Source organism: Eubalaena glacialis, chromosome 8 (genome assembly GCF_028564815.1).
Source record: "Eubalaena glacialis isolate mEubGla1 chromosome 8, mEubGla1.1.hap2.+ XY, whole genome shotgun sequence".
Classification (NCBI taxonomy): Eukaryota; Metazoa; Chordata; class Mammalia; order Artiodactyla; family Balaenidae; genus Eubalaena; species Eubalaena glacialis.
This window is the reverse complement of record NC_083723.1, coordinates 49,288,675-49,305,196: the sequence shown is the minus strand read 5'-3', so window position 1 is coordinate 49,305,196 and position 16,522 is coordinate 49,288,675.

Here is a 16,522-nt window from a genome sequence, read left to right as displayed (position 1 = left end):
TTACTCAGAGATGACAACACTAATAGGTACGAGAGATGGATTTTAAACCCAGGCAGTCTGACTTCAGAACCTAAAATCTTCACCACTAAGTTATATTGCTTTTCCGATATGATCTGAAAATATAATAATAGCTGATGCGCTTACATAAATATTGATTTACATCTTTTTAAATAAGAATTCTGGAAAAGTTCTCATTTGGAAAAAAGTCACCTTTTCATCATGAGAAGATTTTATACTATCATTTTACATTTATCAGGTAAATAAATGTAAACAAAAATACATTGGCCTTATATTTCCTTAACTTCCACAGTGCCTTCTTCTATGATGATTTTTTCCCCTAGATTTTTTCCTTTTACAGTTTAATCACACTTATTCTCTAAATTAGAAAGCATATCCAAAATTTTGTAGAATTGGCAATATGGAGTCATGGTTAGAGACTGAATTTGGAATTTCAAAACACCATTTTCAAATCTCCAGTCCAATACTCAGTGGTAGTAGAACCTCAGGCAAAGTTGTTGCTATTACTTCATTTCTAAGCCCTTACTCTTCACCTGCTGAATCAGAACTATGAATAGTACATTATTAATATTAATATTTGCATTTCTATCTCATGATGATATGAGATTTAAATGAGATAATGCATATAGAACAACTTGGCTCAGCACCTGGCACAGAGAAAATGAACTGCAACTACTTCCACTTTTGAGTGAAGGATATAAAGTTTGATGTTAAATACAGAATTTATTTGCCTTTGTTTTCTGTTTGTGAGTCTACAGGTCTGCCAGGTAGATTACCTTGAGCGTAAAATCTTTCACTTATTCTCAGCACAGCATAAAAAAATACCATTAATAACCAAATGTGTGCTTATAATAAGAATTATAAAGATGCAAAGGAGAAAAATATCGTGCATTTTAAAGTTATGAGTAGAGTTGGAATAAAATCCAATATCTTCATCTTAACTAAATTTTTATTAGAAAAGATACTCATGCCAGGTTTTATGTGAAGTCTTTGCAGGAAATAGGTTAAGGAGCTTATGTGCTTGAAAATTTTAGACACACAGGGCTGAAATAAGCTTCGAGAATAATTAAAGAAGAATCTGCTCAGTGAAGCATGTAATGGGAAAAGGAAAAGATTTTACTTTGTTAAACCTCATGGATGACTTTTTTCTCATTTTCTTGTTCATAGCACATTAACATCCCTTGCTTGCCTTGCTCTAACATAGTCAGGGAAAGCAATGGATCCCACAGCAAACACTACAGATAAACTTAGTAAAATCTATTTAATCAAACTACTTAAATTTTTTTTTCTTCTGCCCCTGATGTCTTAATGTTCCTGGTGATTTACTTCCCAAGATGTCCACTTCATATTGTTTTTGCTGGATGATTGGAATAGAGGACCCTTTCATTGTTGTTTGCCTCACTTGAGTTGAGACGGAATGGTTCCAGTTGTGTAAACAGCTCTTGGTGATCTTCCAGTCTTCTTTCCAATGCCCCATGGAGATGCAGTTGATTAAGCAGGGCACAGTGTGGGCAGGTGCTGCACACAATTCCCCCACAGTTCTAGCATCCCCCTGTGGGCCTTAAGTCGGATTCTAGTCCTAGCTCTTTATGGGTTCAGACAACTAATCATAATTTACTTTGAGGTGATTTGGGTCATGTACACAAATTGCAGATAGAATTAAGTTAATAAAGTCCTTTTATTGTGTGCATAGCCAAAGCCAGTTCTGTAGAGAGGAAAGACTAATTGACTAGTTACCTCATGTATCATATGCCCAGATAGATGGACCTGAAGATAAGAGCGGTAAAGCAACTAACAGTATCCAATTAACACAGAAGATTAGGCTCTCCTTCTGCCTGAAATTTATCAGCAACAACAGTTTTTATATCTGATGGAATTGTTTGTCTTTTTTTTTTTATGGGAGGGAGGACTGTGGAGATAGGAAAGGATTTCCATGATAAAAGAAGTATTTCCCATATCACTTATATATTAAGATTTTCATCTATGAATAACTGCTTTCACAAATCTTATAAAGGCAGTTACCAAGAACTAGAAGTTTGTCATCCACATATAAAATTTTTATTAGTATACAAAAATTATTTTTTACTGAATTTACATGTCAAAAAAAGTTTACATTAAATTTTCTTATTTTTAAAAGTTGTACTTGAAGAAATTTATCTTAATTTCTTTTGGATGAGTAGTGCAATTTTCTCAATGATTTTACATGATAGAATCTTCCTGAAAAAGACAGTTTTGGACTATAATAAAATTTAAAACAGTCAGATACTAAGCATTTAGCTTTCTCTTTCAAACAATATTGGATTAGGCCTACTGTCATAATTCGTCGGGAATTTTTCTGTAATTATACAATAGCTAATGCATGTTTAGCTATAATTAATATATCAGATATTGAATTAAAATTTTAAAGTGTGGTATTAGGCTTCCTTGTGCAATATTATAATATACAGAAATTTAAAGATGTTATTTTAAAGTATGTTCACCTTTCCTGCAAAGAATAGTCAAAAACTCCTGGGGCTTGCCTGGTGGTGCAGTGGTTGGGAGTCCGCCTGCCAATGTACGGGACACGGGTTCAAGCCCTTGTCCGGGAAGATCCCACATGTCGCGGAGCAACTAAGTCTGTGCGCCACAACTACTGAGCCTGCACTCTACAGCCCGTGAGCCACAACTACTGAGCCCGCGGGCTGCAACTACTGAAGACTGTGCGCCTAGAGCCTGTGCCCTGCAACAAGAGAAGCCACCGCAATGAGAAGCCCGCGCACCGCGATGAAGAGTAGCCCCCGCTCGCGCAACTAGAGAAAGCCCGCGCGCAGCAACAAAGACCCAACACGGCCAAAAATAAACAAATAAATTAATTAATTTAAAAAAAAACATGAGATTTTCCCCATGTTCATTAAAAAGGATCATTTAATTATCTTTTTTGCCTTTTTTTAGACATTGTAAGTTATTACTAGTGTAAGGATTTAATTTTAATGAAAACTGATATATATATATATATATATATAAAACACCATTATATATTCTAATAACACTAATACACATAATACATATTATAAATATATATTATGCACAGTATCATATATATTATACACAGAATAGACAATATATTCTTATAACACTAATATATATATCAGTGTCAAAATTGGGTTTATAAATCAATTAGTATATTTTAAGTTCACAAATAAGCTTTAAACATCAATGTCTTTATAAGTGAATTCAATCACACCAATTTAAACCATTGCTCTTGGTACCATGTCCTATTCAAGTTGTTTACCCTTATAGTATGCCAGACTTAGCTTTTCTTTTTTCCTACTCTGAAATAAGGTAATTTTTGTATGTTTGCAGTAAATCAGGTCCTTTGGATACCATTAACAAAATTGTATATTTCCTCCACCCTACTAAAAGATGTGTATTCCTCTTTCATTTTACCGTTAGTATTCAGAGGAAGGAACAAGAGAGAAGGTCAAATTTTCCATTCTCTTTGATACCATTGACCAGAGGCAAAAGAGAATATTGTTAAAAAAGTTTTTTAAGGAAGGAGTCAACTTATCTTGAATGTTTTCTTAGAAATTCAGACTTAGAATTTCAGTCCTGTATAAATATCCCATCCAGACACTAAACTTCAGCTCCAGCCTTTCCCCAGGACATATTACAGGGTTTTCCACATGAAACATGTGACAAGTCTTCTTTATAAAGTTTTTTTTTTCCAACATGAATCTTTCTGAATTTATAAGACAGAAGAGTAAGACTTTATGGTGGTTTCTTGGGAGAGTTGGAGGAAGAGTAGATTTTGCCAATGTTCATTTCTATCACTTGTATTAGATAATGTGTTTCTTTGGAGAGCCAGATTATTCTTTAACCTTAGATAGATCAGCACAGCATAACTGACCAAGAGAAATAATGCATTTAGAAATCTGGGCTCTACAATAAGTTCCTCTGCATTTCGGTCCCTATCATTTAGGCTATAAAATTTTTTACCATTAAGTATTTATTTCATTTCCTACATACAGAAATAGTGACAAAGGAGTATATTGCAAGAACGGAACATGAAATTTCTGATAGGCTATACTTTCTCCTCATTATTTATGTTTTGGTCTCAGTAATAGCAGTGAGCTTTTAAATAAGAACCTCAACTTCAGTGAATTTGGCTACTAGAATAAAATAAATATCAAGGGTGTCTTTCTGGCAATCAAATAAAACACCCAGTAAAATAATCACTTTTTCATTCCTCCATTATAAAAATATTTGACTTTCAGTGAATATTTGTTCTACCCACCAAAGACCAAATTTCTACTAAAAATAAAAAAAAAAAAGAAAGAAAAAACTTCCAGTGCTTTTAAAACTATTTCCATTCAGTGCTTTAGAGTATTGCGGTGACAGGAGATGGGGTATAGAATTGACCTTTGAAAGGGATCAGTTTTCTTTATAACAACACAAGAGTCTTCAACACTAAAAAAAAAAAAAAAAACCAAAAAACATGTTATTCAGTATATTTCACAACCCAGCACGTACTTGAATGGCCCATGACCGTAACAAAGCATTAGAATTGACATAGCAAGGAAAAAAATAGATATAAAAAGACGTTGTTATCAGTAAGCCAAGAATTTTGATTTAAAGAAAATATACTCTGAGTAGTAAGGGTTTCAGGGAAACAAACCATAGTTGTGACTTCCTGCAGGAAAGGTTTCCTACTTACTGTTTTATTTGGTTCAGGACTTTTTCTACTTACATCTTCTTTATACATCCATAGGAATCTAGAAAGAAAGTAGACCTGATAAAATCATGTCAATAAACCATCAGTTTTCCATCGACAGATGAATGGATAAAAAAGATGTGGTACATATATGCAATGGAATATTACTCAGCCATGAAAAGGAATGAAATTGGGTCATTTGTAGAGACATGAATGGACCTAGAGACTGTCATACAGAGTGAAGTAAGTCAGAAAGAGAAAAACAAATATCGTATTTTAATGCATGTATGTGGAATCTAGAAAAATGGTACAGATGAACCGGTTTGCAAGGCAGAAATAGAGACACAGATGTAGAGAACAAACGTATGGATACCAAGGGGGGAAAGCGGGGGCGGGGGGGGGTGTTAGTGGGATGAATTGGGAGATTGGGATTGACACATATACACTAATATGTATAAAATATAATAAAATAACTGATAAGAACCTGCTGTATAAAAAATAAATAAAGTTCAAAAAATATTCAAAACATAAACCATCAGTTTGTAGTCTTTACATGGAAAAGAAAGAGTAATGTAATTTTTTCAGTGTTTTGAAAATAAAATTGATATCAATTTCACAAGTTGAAAAAATACATACAAACGTATATATACATAGCATACACACGTGTGTGTATATATAAAGCAATGATATGCATATAATGTATTTAAAATTAATTTAGAACCAAGTATTTTACTTTTGTTATAGAGCTGGGATAAGCTTTCTTATATTCTTCTGTTTTCTTTCACTGTCTATCCCTCTCCTCCTGTTCATTCTCATTTTCATTGAGAAAAAGAAAAGCAAATTTAGACTGACAATGGCTGTACATCACTGAGATCAATAACACAATGCTTGTCTGCAATATTCGTTCACCCAGAGCCATTGTTGTATTACTTTCCAACTTGCTACAGGACTGGAACTTAAAAATTATGTAGTGTCAGTGTTCATAGGTAGGAGAACCAGATCATATTTGGGGAATATGATCTGACACTTTATAGGATATGCTGCTGCCTTACAACGAACTGTGCTCTACCTTATGACTAGTGCCTTTATGTCAGAACACTCCTTCTACATGTGTAGAGAGATTAGGATCTTCTTATAAATGCTGGTGCTTTTCTGAAAGAACCAGTTATCCATATAAATTGTAAATTCAAAATGGGCAAATAAAGGCCATTCTATTTTGTTCACCAGCATATCCTCAGAGCCTGGTACAGTGGCTGACACATAGGAGGTATTCAATGAATATTTATTGAATGAATAATAATGCATGAAGATTAAAAAATCCACTGGCATGACGAAGTAGTCATGCTTCGTTTCATTGTACTTGCCTTTGTCTATAAATATCATAGTTATGATAGGCATTTTATCGTTGAAGTTATGATAACATTAATAGTAGTGTAACCATCTAGAAAATAGTGGCATGTTTCTATCCATTGTTCAGCCAAGTTAAAAAAATTTGACTGGAATAAAAATATTCAGATATCAGTGCTGTTGAGAGTCATGGTAAAATTATACGGGTGGTCATACTGTTACTTTTGAGTTCCTGCTCTATAATTTGAACAATTTTTCCTGTACAATTTTACCATAGTATGTGGATGCTATTCTAGAATTAATTTACTTTTTAAAATTGAACCATAACTGAACTATAACTGCTTTTTAACTGAGTTCCATCTTATGAGTAGTTCTACAATGTTAGAAAGTGTACAATGTTAGTTAATATGTCATTTTTATTAGGGTGACCCACTGAAGAAACTTCTTCTAGTAAGCCTACAATCTCTGTAAATTTATTGGATAAAGGTCCTTCCCTAGATATTTTATTTTGCAATGTTTAAGTTGTAATGTACCATCCAAGAAAGAATATTTTATTGTAGCTTGATTGATCTCTGTGCTTAGATACACTGGTGAGTACCTTTTCTCTGAGCCTTAGTAACTAGGGGAAAAAAGACCTCCCTATATAATCAGTCCCATTAGACCCTAATTTCCAAATTAGCCTTCTGGAACTCTAAATTCTGCTTAGAGATTTTAAGATTTCAGTTTGGTAATTTTGGCTGACGTTCTATACGAGCTCTACAAAAGAAATGCATGGCTCCAAAACCCTTCTTTTGGAGACCACCAAGCTAGAATTTGCCTACAACTTAGTCCCAATAGAATTACATTAACTCTGTGTTAAGGTTTGTAGTTTCTTTTGGAGCTCACAGCTCTCATATGTTTCTGGTTTACATAACCACCCATGTCATTAGAAACAGTGAAATACAAGGTTAAAATACCCAGAAGTGATGAGAATTGTAGTCATAATAGAATCATGATATTTTTAGGAACATGTCAAAATTCAAATGGCAAATGCAGAATTTTAATAAGGTAAACCTCACTGAGTGGTACCCTGACTATCATAGCAAATCAGACTCTTCTGAAAATGTTTACATTAACTTTTCATTGCTATCAAATTTTGTATTTCTATCTAAAATTCTACATTCAACTTGGAAATACATTCTGTTCTACATTTCACAGTAGATTTGTCTACATAAATGGAAACACTAGGTGGATAGAGTAGGTAGTGAATTCATTTCTTTCATACTTTCTTTTTTCTGCCTGCGGTTTAGCTTAGTAAAAAACCCATCAAATATCACACAGGCAACTAGGTCTGACAAACATCTCTCCTTTTTTCCTACAAAAGACTAATTTTGTGCTTGCTAATGGGTCACTTTTATCATCACTAGTGCAAGAGAACTTCAGATAATTTCCCTGATTTTATTTGTGGTTTCTCTGTTGCACGTAAATATTACCTTATTTGTGAAATGTTTAGTAAGGCCTACTGAAATCATCTTTTTCTTCACATAGCTATTTAAGAAAATAGTTCCCTTTTGTAACTCTAGAATTTGCTAGTTTTATTTTTTCCATTTTATATCCTTTATTTAAGAATTTGCACCTTGCACTAGGACTCAAAATGCATCCCAAATTTTAAAAATTGACAAAAAACAATAATCTAAAATAATCTTTGGCCCTTAAAATAGGAAGAAATATCTGTGATCACTGAATATAAACCTCTGAGTTTTCAAGTGAAGAAATTGTCTCTCAGAGAGATGACATGATTTTAAACGGCTTGGTTAAGGTGTCAGTGAGATATAGCAGGAGGTACCCTCTCAGATACAATTGGATAATTTCACAACATTGTAACTGTTTCATTTTTGTAAAATGCAACTTCTCTTTACAAATAACTCAATTTCGTTTCTTTTTATGGCTGAGTAATATTCCATTGTGTATATGTATCCATTGTATATAAAGATATATCTTTATCCATTCATCTGTGGATGCTAACGTATATATATATATATGGAATCTAAAATTTAAAATAAAAATGGTACTGATGAACCTAGTTGCAGGGCAGGAATAAAGAGGTAGACATAGAAAATGGACTTGAGGACATGGGGTGGGAGGGCGAAGCCGGGGCGAAGTAAGAGTAGCATCGACATATATACACTACCGAATGTAAAATAGTTGGCTGGTGGGAAGCAGCAGCATAGCACAGGGAGATCAGCTCGGTGCTTTGTGATGACCTAAAGGGGTGGGATAGGGAGGATGGGAGGGAGGCTCAAGAGGGAGGGGATATGGGAACATATGTATGCATATGGCTGATTCGCTTTGTTGTGCAACAGAAACTAACACAGTATTGTGAAGCAATTATACTCCAATAAATATCTATTAAAAAAACAAAACAACAACAACAAAAAAACAAATTTAAATTTACAGTCATCACAAGATCTACGAAGGAAAAGTACACGGAGAGACACACCTATAATAGGGGGACTTGAGTTCAGAAAGGACTTTCATGAAATAGTATAACCTGAGCTAAGATCTGAAGGATGAATAGAATTTAATTAGGAAGTTTTAATGACAGGTACCCCTGTGCATTACTCATGATCTTACCCTGGAATTGTCTTCAAATGTTATGAGAGAGAAATAAACATTTATTATTTTGAGTCAAAAAAAAAAAAATGCAACTTCATTTCATTTCCTCTATCCCTAATCTCTTTAAAATGACTACTGAAGTAAACACCTGTTTAGATAGAATAGCCAGTAGATGATGTTTTTACCAAGGACGGCAGAAATCTTGTTTAAAGATGCTTATCTAAGATCTCTGTATGCATCTGATTGCAAATTGCTGTTTTCCAGCAAAGGTTAATGGGTACCTGTTTGGACAGGAGCAAAGCATAATTATTTTTTTTTTTGCTTTGAGGACAAATGTGAAAGGTGCCTGGAGAGATCCATGAAGGCTGTCTCCAGACTTGTGTAACGCATTTGATTAATGAGGTAAGGTCTCCGGCCACTGGTAGAACAATGGGAAAACAAAGGAGCATAGGTTGAGCCTCAGTTGATGGTTGCCAACAAGAGTTCTTATTTGAATGACACTCCCCTACTTCTGGTACAATGACACTGACATTCTGAGCCATCCTTTCCCTTTTCACTATTATAACTTTCGGCCTTTTAAGACTGACTCCAACTACAAAAGGAGTTAAGTGTAAACAGAATTCTTTCCTTTCATACTATCTGAAGAGGCAAATGGTGTTTCAATGCAAAATAAACAGAATATAGCTGTGACATTTATATAATTAAGACACAGTTATTAATACAAAGTATTCTTATATTTTTAGGTGGTATTAATTTCTTGTTTTCAATTATTTATTCTTAAGATTTTTTTTTTTTGATGTGGACCATTTTTAAAGTCTTTATTGAATTTGTTACAATATTGCTTCTGTTTTATGTTTTGGTGTTTTGGCTGTGAGGAATGTGGGAATCTTAGTTCCCTGACGAGGGATCGAGCCCGCACCCCCTGCATTGGAAGGCAAAGTTTTAACCACTGGACTGCCAGGCAAGTCCCTCATTTTCAATGATTTAGACCTATGCTACCTGGTAGCCTGAAATTAGGAATTAGACAGACATGAGCAGGTCATGTACACTTAATCATTTCTGATTAACAATTAACAATACACTACATTTCATACCTTTAGAGTTTATGGGGAGAAAATTGTTCTCCCCTTGAAGAAGTTACATACTTGATTTGATTTATTCTTTGTACACTCATTAAAATAACATTTATACATGACTCATAAAAGCCAGGCACTCTGTCAAAAGAATAACAATTCTGTATTTCTAGTCTTGACTTTTGTCCTGAAGGCCAACTGAAAAAGTTCAAGACATTTCCTTTTTAATACCATATTATCTTCCTTCTGGGTTTCTGATTTTTGTAATGATACTACCCTTCACTTACTTCTAAGATGTAACTCCTGAGTCATCTATAATTCCTGGCTTCCTATCTTCTCCCATAGTTACTTAGTAGAAAAGTGATATCTTTTTCCTCTCGAAATAGTTCTGTTTCCATTACTGGGACCGTATTTCAGACTTCATTCGTAGACTCCCTCATTGACCGCCTGGCCTCCACTCTCACCTTCTTTGGGCTAGTATACACTAAAGCCTAATGAGTCTTCCCCAGACACTCTAGAATCCTGTCTCACACAAAAATAGGTTCAATAATTTCATAATACCTACTTTTCCTTTGCTTGAACAAACAACTTTAATAGCTTCACTTTAACACCTAACTAAAATTTTTTGACTGGCATCCAGCATCCTCCCTATTTTGGCTCCAGTCTTATCTCACCCAGCATAACTTAGGTTACTCCTTTAAACAGACCTTTGGCTCCATCTGTATAATCAACCTTCTGAACTCTAACCTTGGCAACCACATTCCTGATTTTGGTATAGTGCTATACTCTTCTTTTGTTTTGGGAAGTTTTCAGCTCTTTTCAACTACTTAAAATTGACCTACATTACAGTGTCCATTCCAAGGCCTATGAGAATTATATTAAAAGGATAATTTTTACTTTTTAATTAAAATTTTAAAAAAATTTTTTAATTAAAATAATTTTTTTGGCCACGCCATGCATCTTGCGTGATCTTAGTTCCCCGACCAGGGATTGAACCTGGACCCGGCAGTGAAAGCTCTGAGTCCTAACCACTGGACTGCCAGGGAATTCCCTAAAAGGATAATTTGTAGATTCAGACTGTTTGGGTTCAAATCCACACCCTGATCAGCAGAGTCTAAATTAAGCTGAAGTGACAATTTCCGCCACCACAAGGGGAAAGTTGCCTGAGACGAGGCCAATATAGATAAAAGCAGAGCCTGGGGGTAGAGGGATGAGTCTTGATGACTTCTGAGCGATGCAGCAATTCTACCTGCCTAGATTTTTTTGGTTCCAAGAATCCATCAATTCCTTTTTTCCCTTAGCCAATTTCAATGACATTTCAGTCATCTGTAACAGAAGGAGTCCTAGCTAGCAGTCCAGAATGCTTGCCTTATCTGACCATTGTATTTTTTCGTCACGCTACATGGAAAGTCAAACTAAAGTAAAAAGTGTCTTGATACTCCTCTCTAGAGTTATATCCTTGACCTGGACACCCTATAACCTTTAGACATTGCTAGTTTCTGTCCCCTCAGGATTTCTTTTTCTTACCTATGGCTAACTACCTCTTTTTCTTTCCTCACATTGTCTCAAAAAAAAGAATCTTTAGGATTAACTAAATACATTCATGCAAATCCTGACATCGCAATTACCTTGATAGGAATTTATAGAGATTAGTTTGTTCAATCCCTCTTTTTTTAAGGGCATGAAGATAAACACACACATATGTAAAATGGTTTTCAAAGAACCTGAAGTACAGTAAACCATTAAAAAAAAAGCTAAATATTGTTATAACTATTTTTATTATCAGGAATTCCTTTATTGTGTCCCTATATTAAAAACTCTCTAAGTGGACCAAGATTTTTTTGTTTTTTGGAGGGGATAAAGATTCAGATACTTAAGAATATTTGAACCAATACTTTATAATAATTTTACATTATTCTGTCTTCTGAATTGTTCATATTTTCTACATTAACTCAAAGTAAACACCATAAGTGGTTGTTAGTAAATTCACACCTGAAGTTAATATTTAAGCCTCAAATTGGAGAAAGCACTTTTTAAAAAAAATATTATTATTTATTTAGGCTGTGCCAGGTCTTAGTTGCAGCATGCAGACTCTTAGTGGTGGCATGTATGTTGCAGCATGCGGGATCTAGTTTCCCAACCAGGGATTGAACCCGGGCCCCCTGCATTGGGAGCACAGAGTCTTACCCACTGGACCACCAGGGAAGTCCTGGAGAAAGCACTTTTGCAAATGGAAATAACCTATGCATTAAGATATATTAGCATAAATGTACTGCCATTATTGAGTGAAAATTTGCATTGACTCAAGTGGAAATATAAAGAAATCAGCATTACAGTGATTACAGCTTAGCAGTTACCTCAATAGCTGGGGATGATGTGTGATGTTGAAAGTACCATAGAGAAGAAAGACATGCTGGTGAATTGGAATGTGACACCACACAGGAAGTAAGCAGTGGCATTACTCACTAAAAGGCCTTGGGGAGGGAAAGAAATTGGTGCTTGAGGAGGAAAAAATGATGGTATTTTACCAAGATAATTAAGGAAATTTTCCTTTGTGAAAAGTAGTTTCAAATAATTCACACACCATGTATGAAGCAAAGGATTCCTGTTCTGTCCAACAGAAGAGTATTCACAGCTAAGACCTAAAGAAGATGATAGTAAATAGTAGGCGACAGAGTCAGTGAGCAAAATCTTCACAGCTCTTCAGTCACCATGAGTTAGACAAAGGACATTAGAAAATGTGGAATTTGGGGTGTCTGTGAAATTTTACTTATCATATCCCACTTAATACTTACTGTTTTGATGCATTTGGGCTACTATAACAAAATACCATACACTGGGTTGCTAGTAAACAACAAACATTTATTTCTAACAGTTCTGGAGGCTGGGAAGTCCAAGATCAAGACACCAGCATTTCAACATCTGGTGAGGACCCCTTCCTGGTTCATAGCTGGTCATCTTTTAGCTGTGTCCTCACATGGCAGAAGAACTGAGGGATCTCTCTGGACCCTCCTTTATTAGGGCACTAATCCCATGTATGAGGACTCTATCCTCCCGACCTAATCAATACCCAAAACCTCCACTCCAAATACCATCATTTTGGGAGTTAGGCTTTAACATATGAATTTAGGGGAGACAGGGGACACAAACATTCAGTCTGTAGCACTTACATTATGGTTGCTATATATTTTCCTTTATTTATACTTCTTTTCTGATTATCTCGGGTAAGAGCAAGAGAGTTTTGATAGCCATGCCTGTCCCATATTTCAAATAGTCCTGAGAAACTGAGAAGGGTGAATGAAAATGACATAAAAAATTCTTCGGTTGCAAGTAACAGAAACTAATTCCTGCTAACTTAAGCAACACAAGAATTTACCAGGTTGTAAACAGGCTGAGCAACAAGCTTCCTAAACATCAAAACCAGGGGAAATCCTGTGATTTAAAAGGCAATGTCATCAGGCCACCACCCTCTGAATAAATCCTCCCCAAGTATTTTCTTTCCTTGAGCCATTCTGCTCAAGAATCAAATTCCAGAGTCTAATTGACTTAGCTTTTGACAAATGACAAACCCTTGGCCAGGAAAAACAGGGGTGCTTTGGTTCATAGTCCCAAGACTAAATCTAACTACGATGAAAGAGCTTGGGCATAGATAATGAATAGACCAAAAAAAAAAAAAAAAAATTACTGAGGGCAGCCATAAATGCATAAGTCATTTACCTAGAGAACACAGAAAATAGATAATTGACCCTAGTGCTACATTTAAATTTTTTTTATGTGGAAAACTTTAATCTCTCAAGCTGATTTTACCATTTCTTTAGATACATATATATATTTTGGGGGAAAAAAGTATTGAAAGGACAATATTGATGCACTCATTGGTATAATAAAAAGTTGCCCACTTTCAAATACAAATTTATAGCTTTTAATAAAAAAACAGCAAGCTTTGGGCTTCCCTGGTGGCGCCGTGGTTAAGAATCCGCCTGCCAAAGCAGGGGACACGGGTTTGAACCCTGGTCCAGGAAGATCCCACATGCCGTGGAGCAACTAAACCCGTGCCCTACAACTACTGAGCCTGCGCTCTAGAGCCCACGAGCCACAACTAGTGAGCCCGCGTGCCACAACTACTGAAGCCCACGTGCCTAGAGCCCATGCTCCGCGACAAGAGAAGCCACCACAATGAGAAGCCCGTGCACCGCAACGAAGAGTAGCTCTCGCTCGCTGCAACTAGAGAAAGCCCGCCCGCAGCAACGAAGACCCAATGCAGCCAAGAATAAAAATAAATAAATTTATTAAAAACAAAACAAAGCAAAACAGCAAGCGTCACTCCTTCTGAGTTTTAATTTCCTTGTCTGTGAAATGAGAGATTGGGACTAGATAATCTCCAACTCCTACATTCTTTAAATCTATGAAGGTAATGACCCACTGCAAGCCAGTCTCGATTAAAATAGTTTTCAGAGATGTGTAGAAATTAAAACTCACCCTTTGATATTTTGGCCTATGACCCAAAGTGGCTGAGTTTAGGGAAATAGGTCATGATATGAACTGTTTTCCCTGAAATTAGGAGTAAACCTCTGATGTCTGTCCTGGGTCCTTATTAACTGAACAGCCTGCTACAGTTCATATAAGAGCAAAGTTGTGGACTTTCTGGAGTAAGTACTCTTACATATCTTGAAATTAGTGAATAGAAAACCAACAATTGATATTATCTGATTTTAGCTGCTATTTTCCCTCTTCCTAGAGTTCCCTATTCCTTACTTTAAAGTATGAACAAAAAAATATGAATCTGATTGACATAAAATATAGGCATTAACAACAGAGATAGTCCCTTATTATATTTGTCAGCAGATATTAAACAAACAAACATTTTTGATGGAAACAGTTCCTCATGCATGTTTGTATGACGTCAGGTCCTATAAATAAAAATATAATAGAGAATTTAATGCATGATAATTATGGTTTAGAATACATATTTTAATAGAGGATGTCTTTGGTTTCTATTATTCCAACACTTGTAAGGAAGCCAAAATTTCTGGCTAACCTCCAAGACAAAAAAACTGTTTTAAAACAACAACAAAAATAGAAATACACCTTATAATAAAATTTTAAGTAATATTTTATTGGCGATATTTGGTGGCATTCTTACCAGAAGTCTACTACCAATTTCTTTGGCCTGTGTAGTTTGAAGTTTACAGACTTTCAAAAGTGTGGTAAGGACTGCAGAGAAGGAAAGGGTGGAGGAGGAGAAGAGGGAAATTGAAAGGTAGAGTACAGTGACGAAAAAAATAAAAGCATATCATTTAAGAGTCAGTGGCTAAGTTTACTTAATTCTAGTCTCTCCATTCAATCCAAAGAAAATGAGTGCATTTTTATATAAGCTATTGACAGTATGTGATGAAAGAAAGTAGAATGTGTTAAACCAAATAACTGATGATTAAATGCTGTCAAGTCAGCATGGAGATGTTTTAACCCATCAGTCATTATTCATTTATTATTGGGTAAATTCAATTTGACACTGTTATTCAACACTGCATTAGTGAACTCTTTCTTAAATGTGGAGTCTACTTACTATACTTCTATTTTCTGGTATTTAATTATTTTTGATTATTATATAGGTACCATAACCACCTGTCATAACTTTGGGAAAATAGAGAAGGAAAATAAATTGAAATCCATCACTATATTATCCTTTAATTCTGTATTAGTTTACTTTCCTCTGGCTTGTCCTTAGTATGTATATGTAGCTCATAATTTGGCATGTGAATTTTTGGAATGCTATTACTCTCACTTAACACTATAAATAAACATTTTCAAATTATAAGAATAGAAAGCATACCCATAATATTTAGTGGCAATATAATATTCTGTCATGTATCAGATCTCCCAAAATTTATTAAACCACCACCAATCTTGGACTTTAAAGCCAATTTCCATTTTCTTTGTATAAGAATTAATATTGCAATGAAAATTACCTCAGTATATTTTCTTCCGTATTTCCTTAGGATAGTTATAACACTTTTGGATTCATTTGGTAAAGAATACAAATATTTTTATATCTCTTGTTTCCATTAGCAAAGTGCTTTCTAAAAAGGCTGTCTGATTACACTCCCACCAACAATATGGAACTTCATTTTCCTCTGACAATCTAATTGATGAAAACATTGGTACTTCATTAGCAGTGTTTTGGCTATTTCTGTGAAACCCTTTGTCCCACATATTTTCACAATTCGTTACTAACTGTTCTATTTTGTGATTTATTACTGCTTTATTACCACTCCCCATTTATCTAAGGAGTCTTTTTGCTAAGTTGGGGGCACTTAAAGATCCATGAGGTAAAACAATGGTCTCAAATCATTATATGACAATCCCAATGATATCATCAGTCTCCATAAAAATTTATATAGGTTTACCTTGTCCTAAATATGCAGTGTGGGATATAAATAATAATTCCATTTCAATTTTAATCACCGGGAATTAATAAATATATACAAAAATATGGATCGCACATGTGAGTATTAGTTCTTTACATTTGGTCTCATATTGTAATGTTTCAAATGAAGAAAATGTCACACAACAGGAACGTGAGATAGGCAGAAGAGTGTGTATCTATTGTTATAGTTGATTTCAAAGGAGATAGGTTAGTAAGAGGAAACGTGGGTCTGCCACGATAAGGAAGAGATACACTGTTGATTCTCTGCCGTTGAGGATGAGGGCTTACACTCCCCTTTAAGAGACATAAGTGTGTGGTTGTAACTAGGGAGTGCTGGTTATGTTGTGACATTGGTCAGAAAAGGGCGTGTTA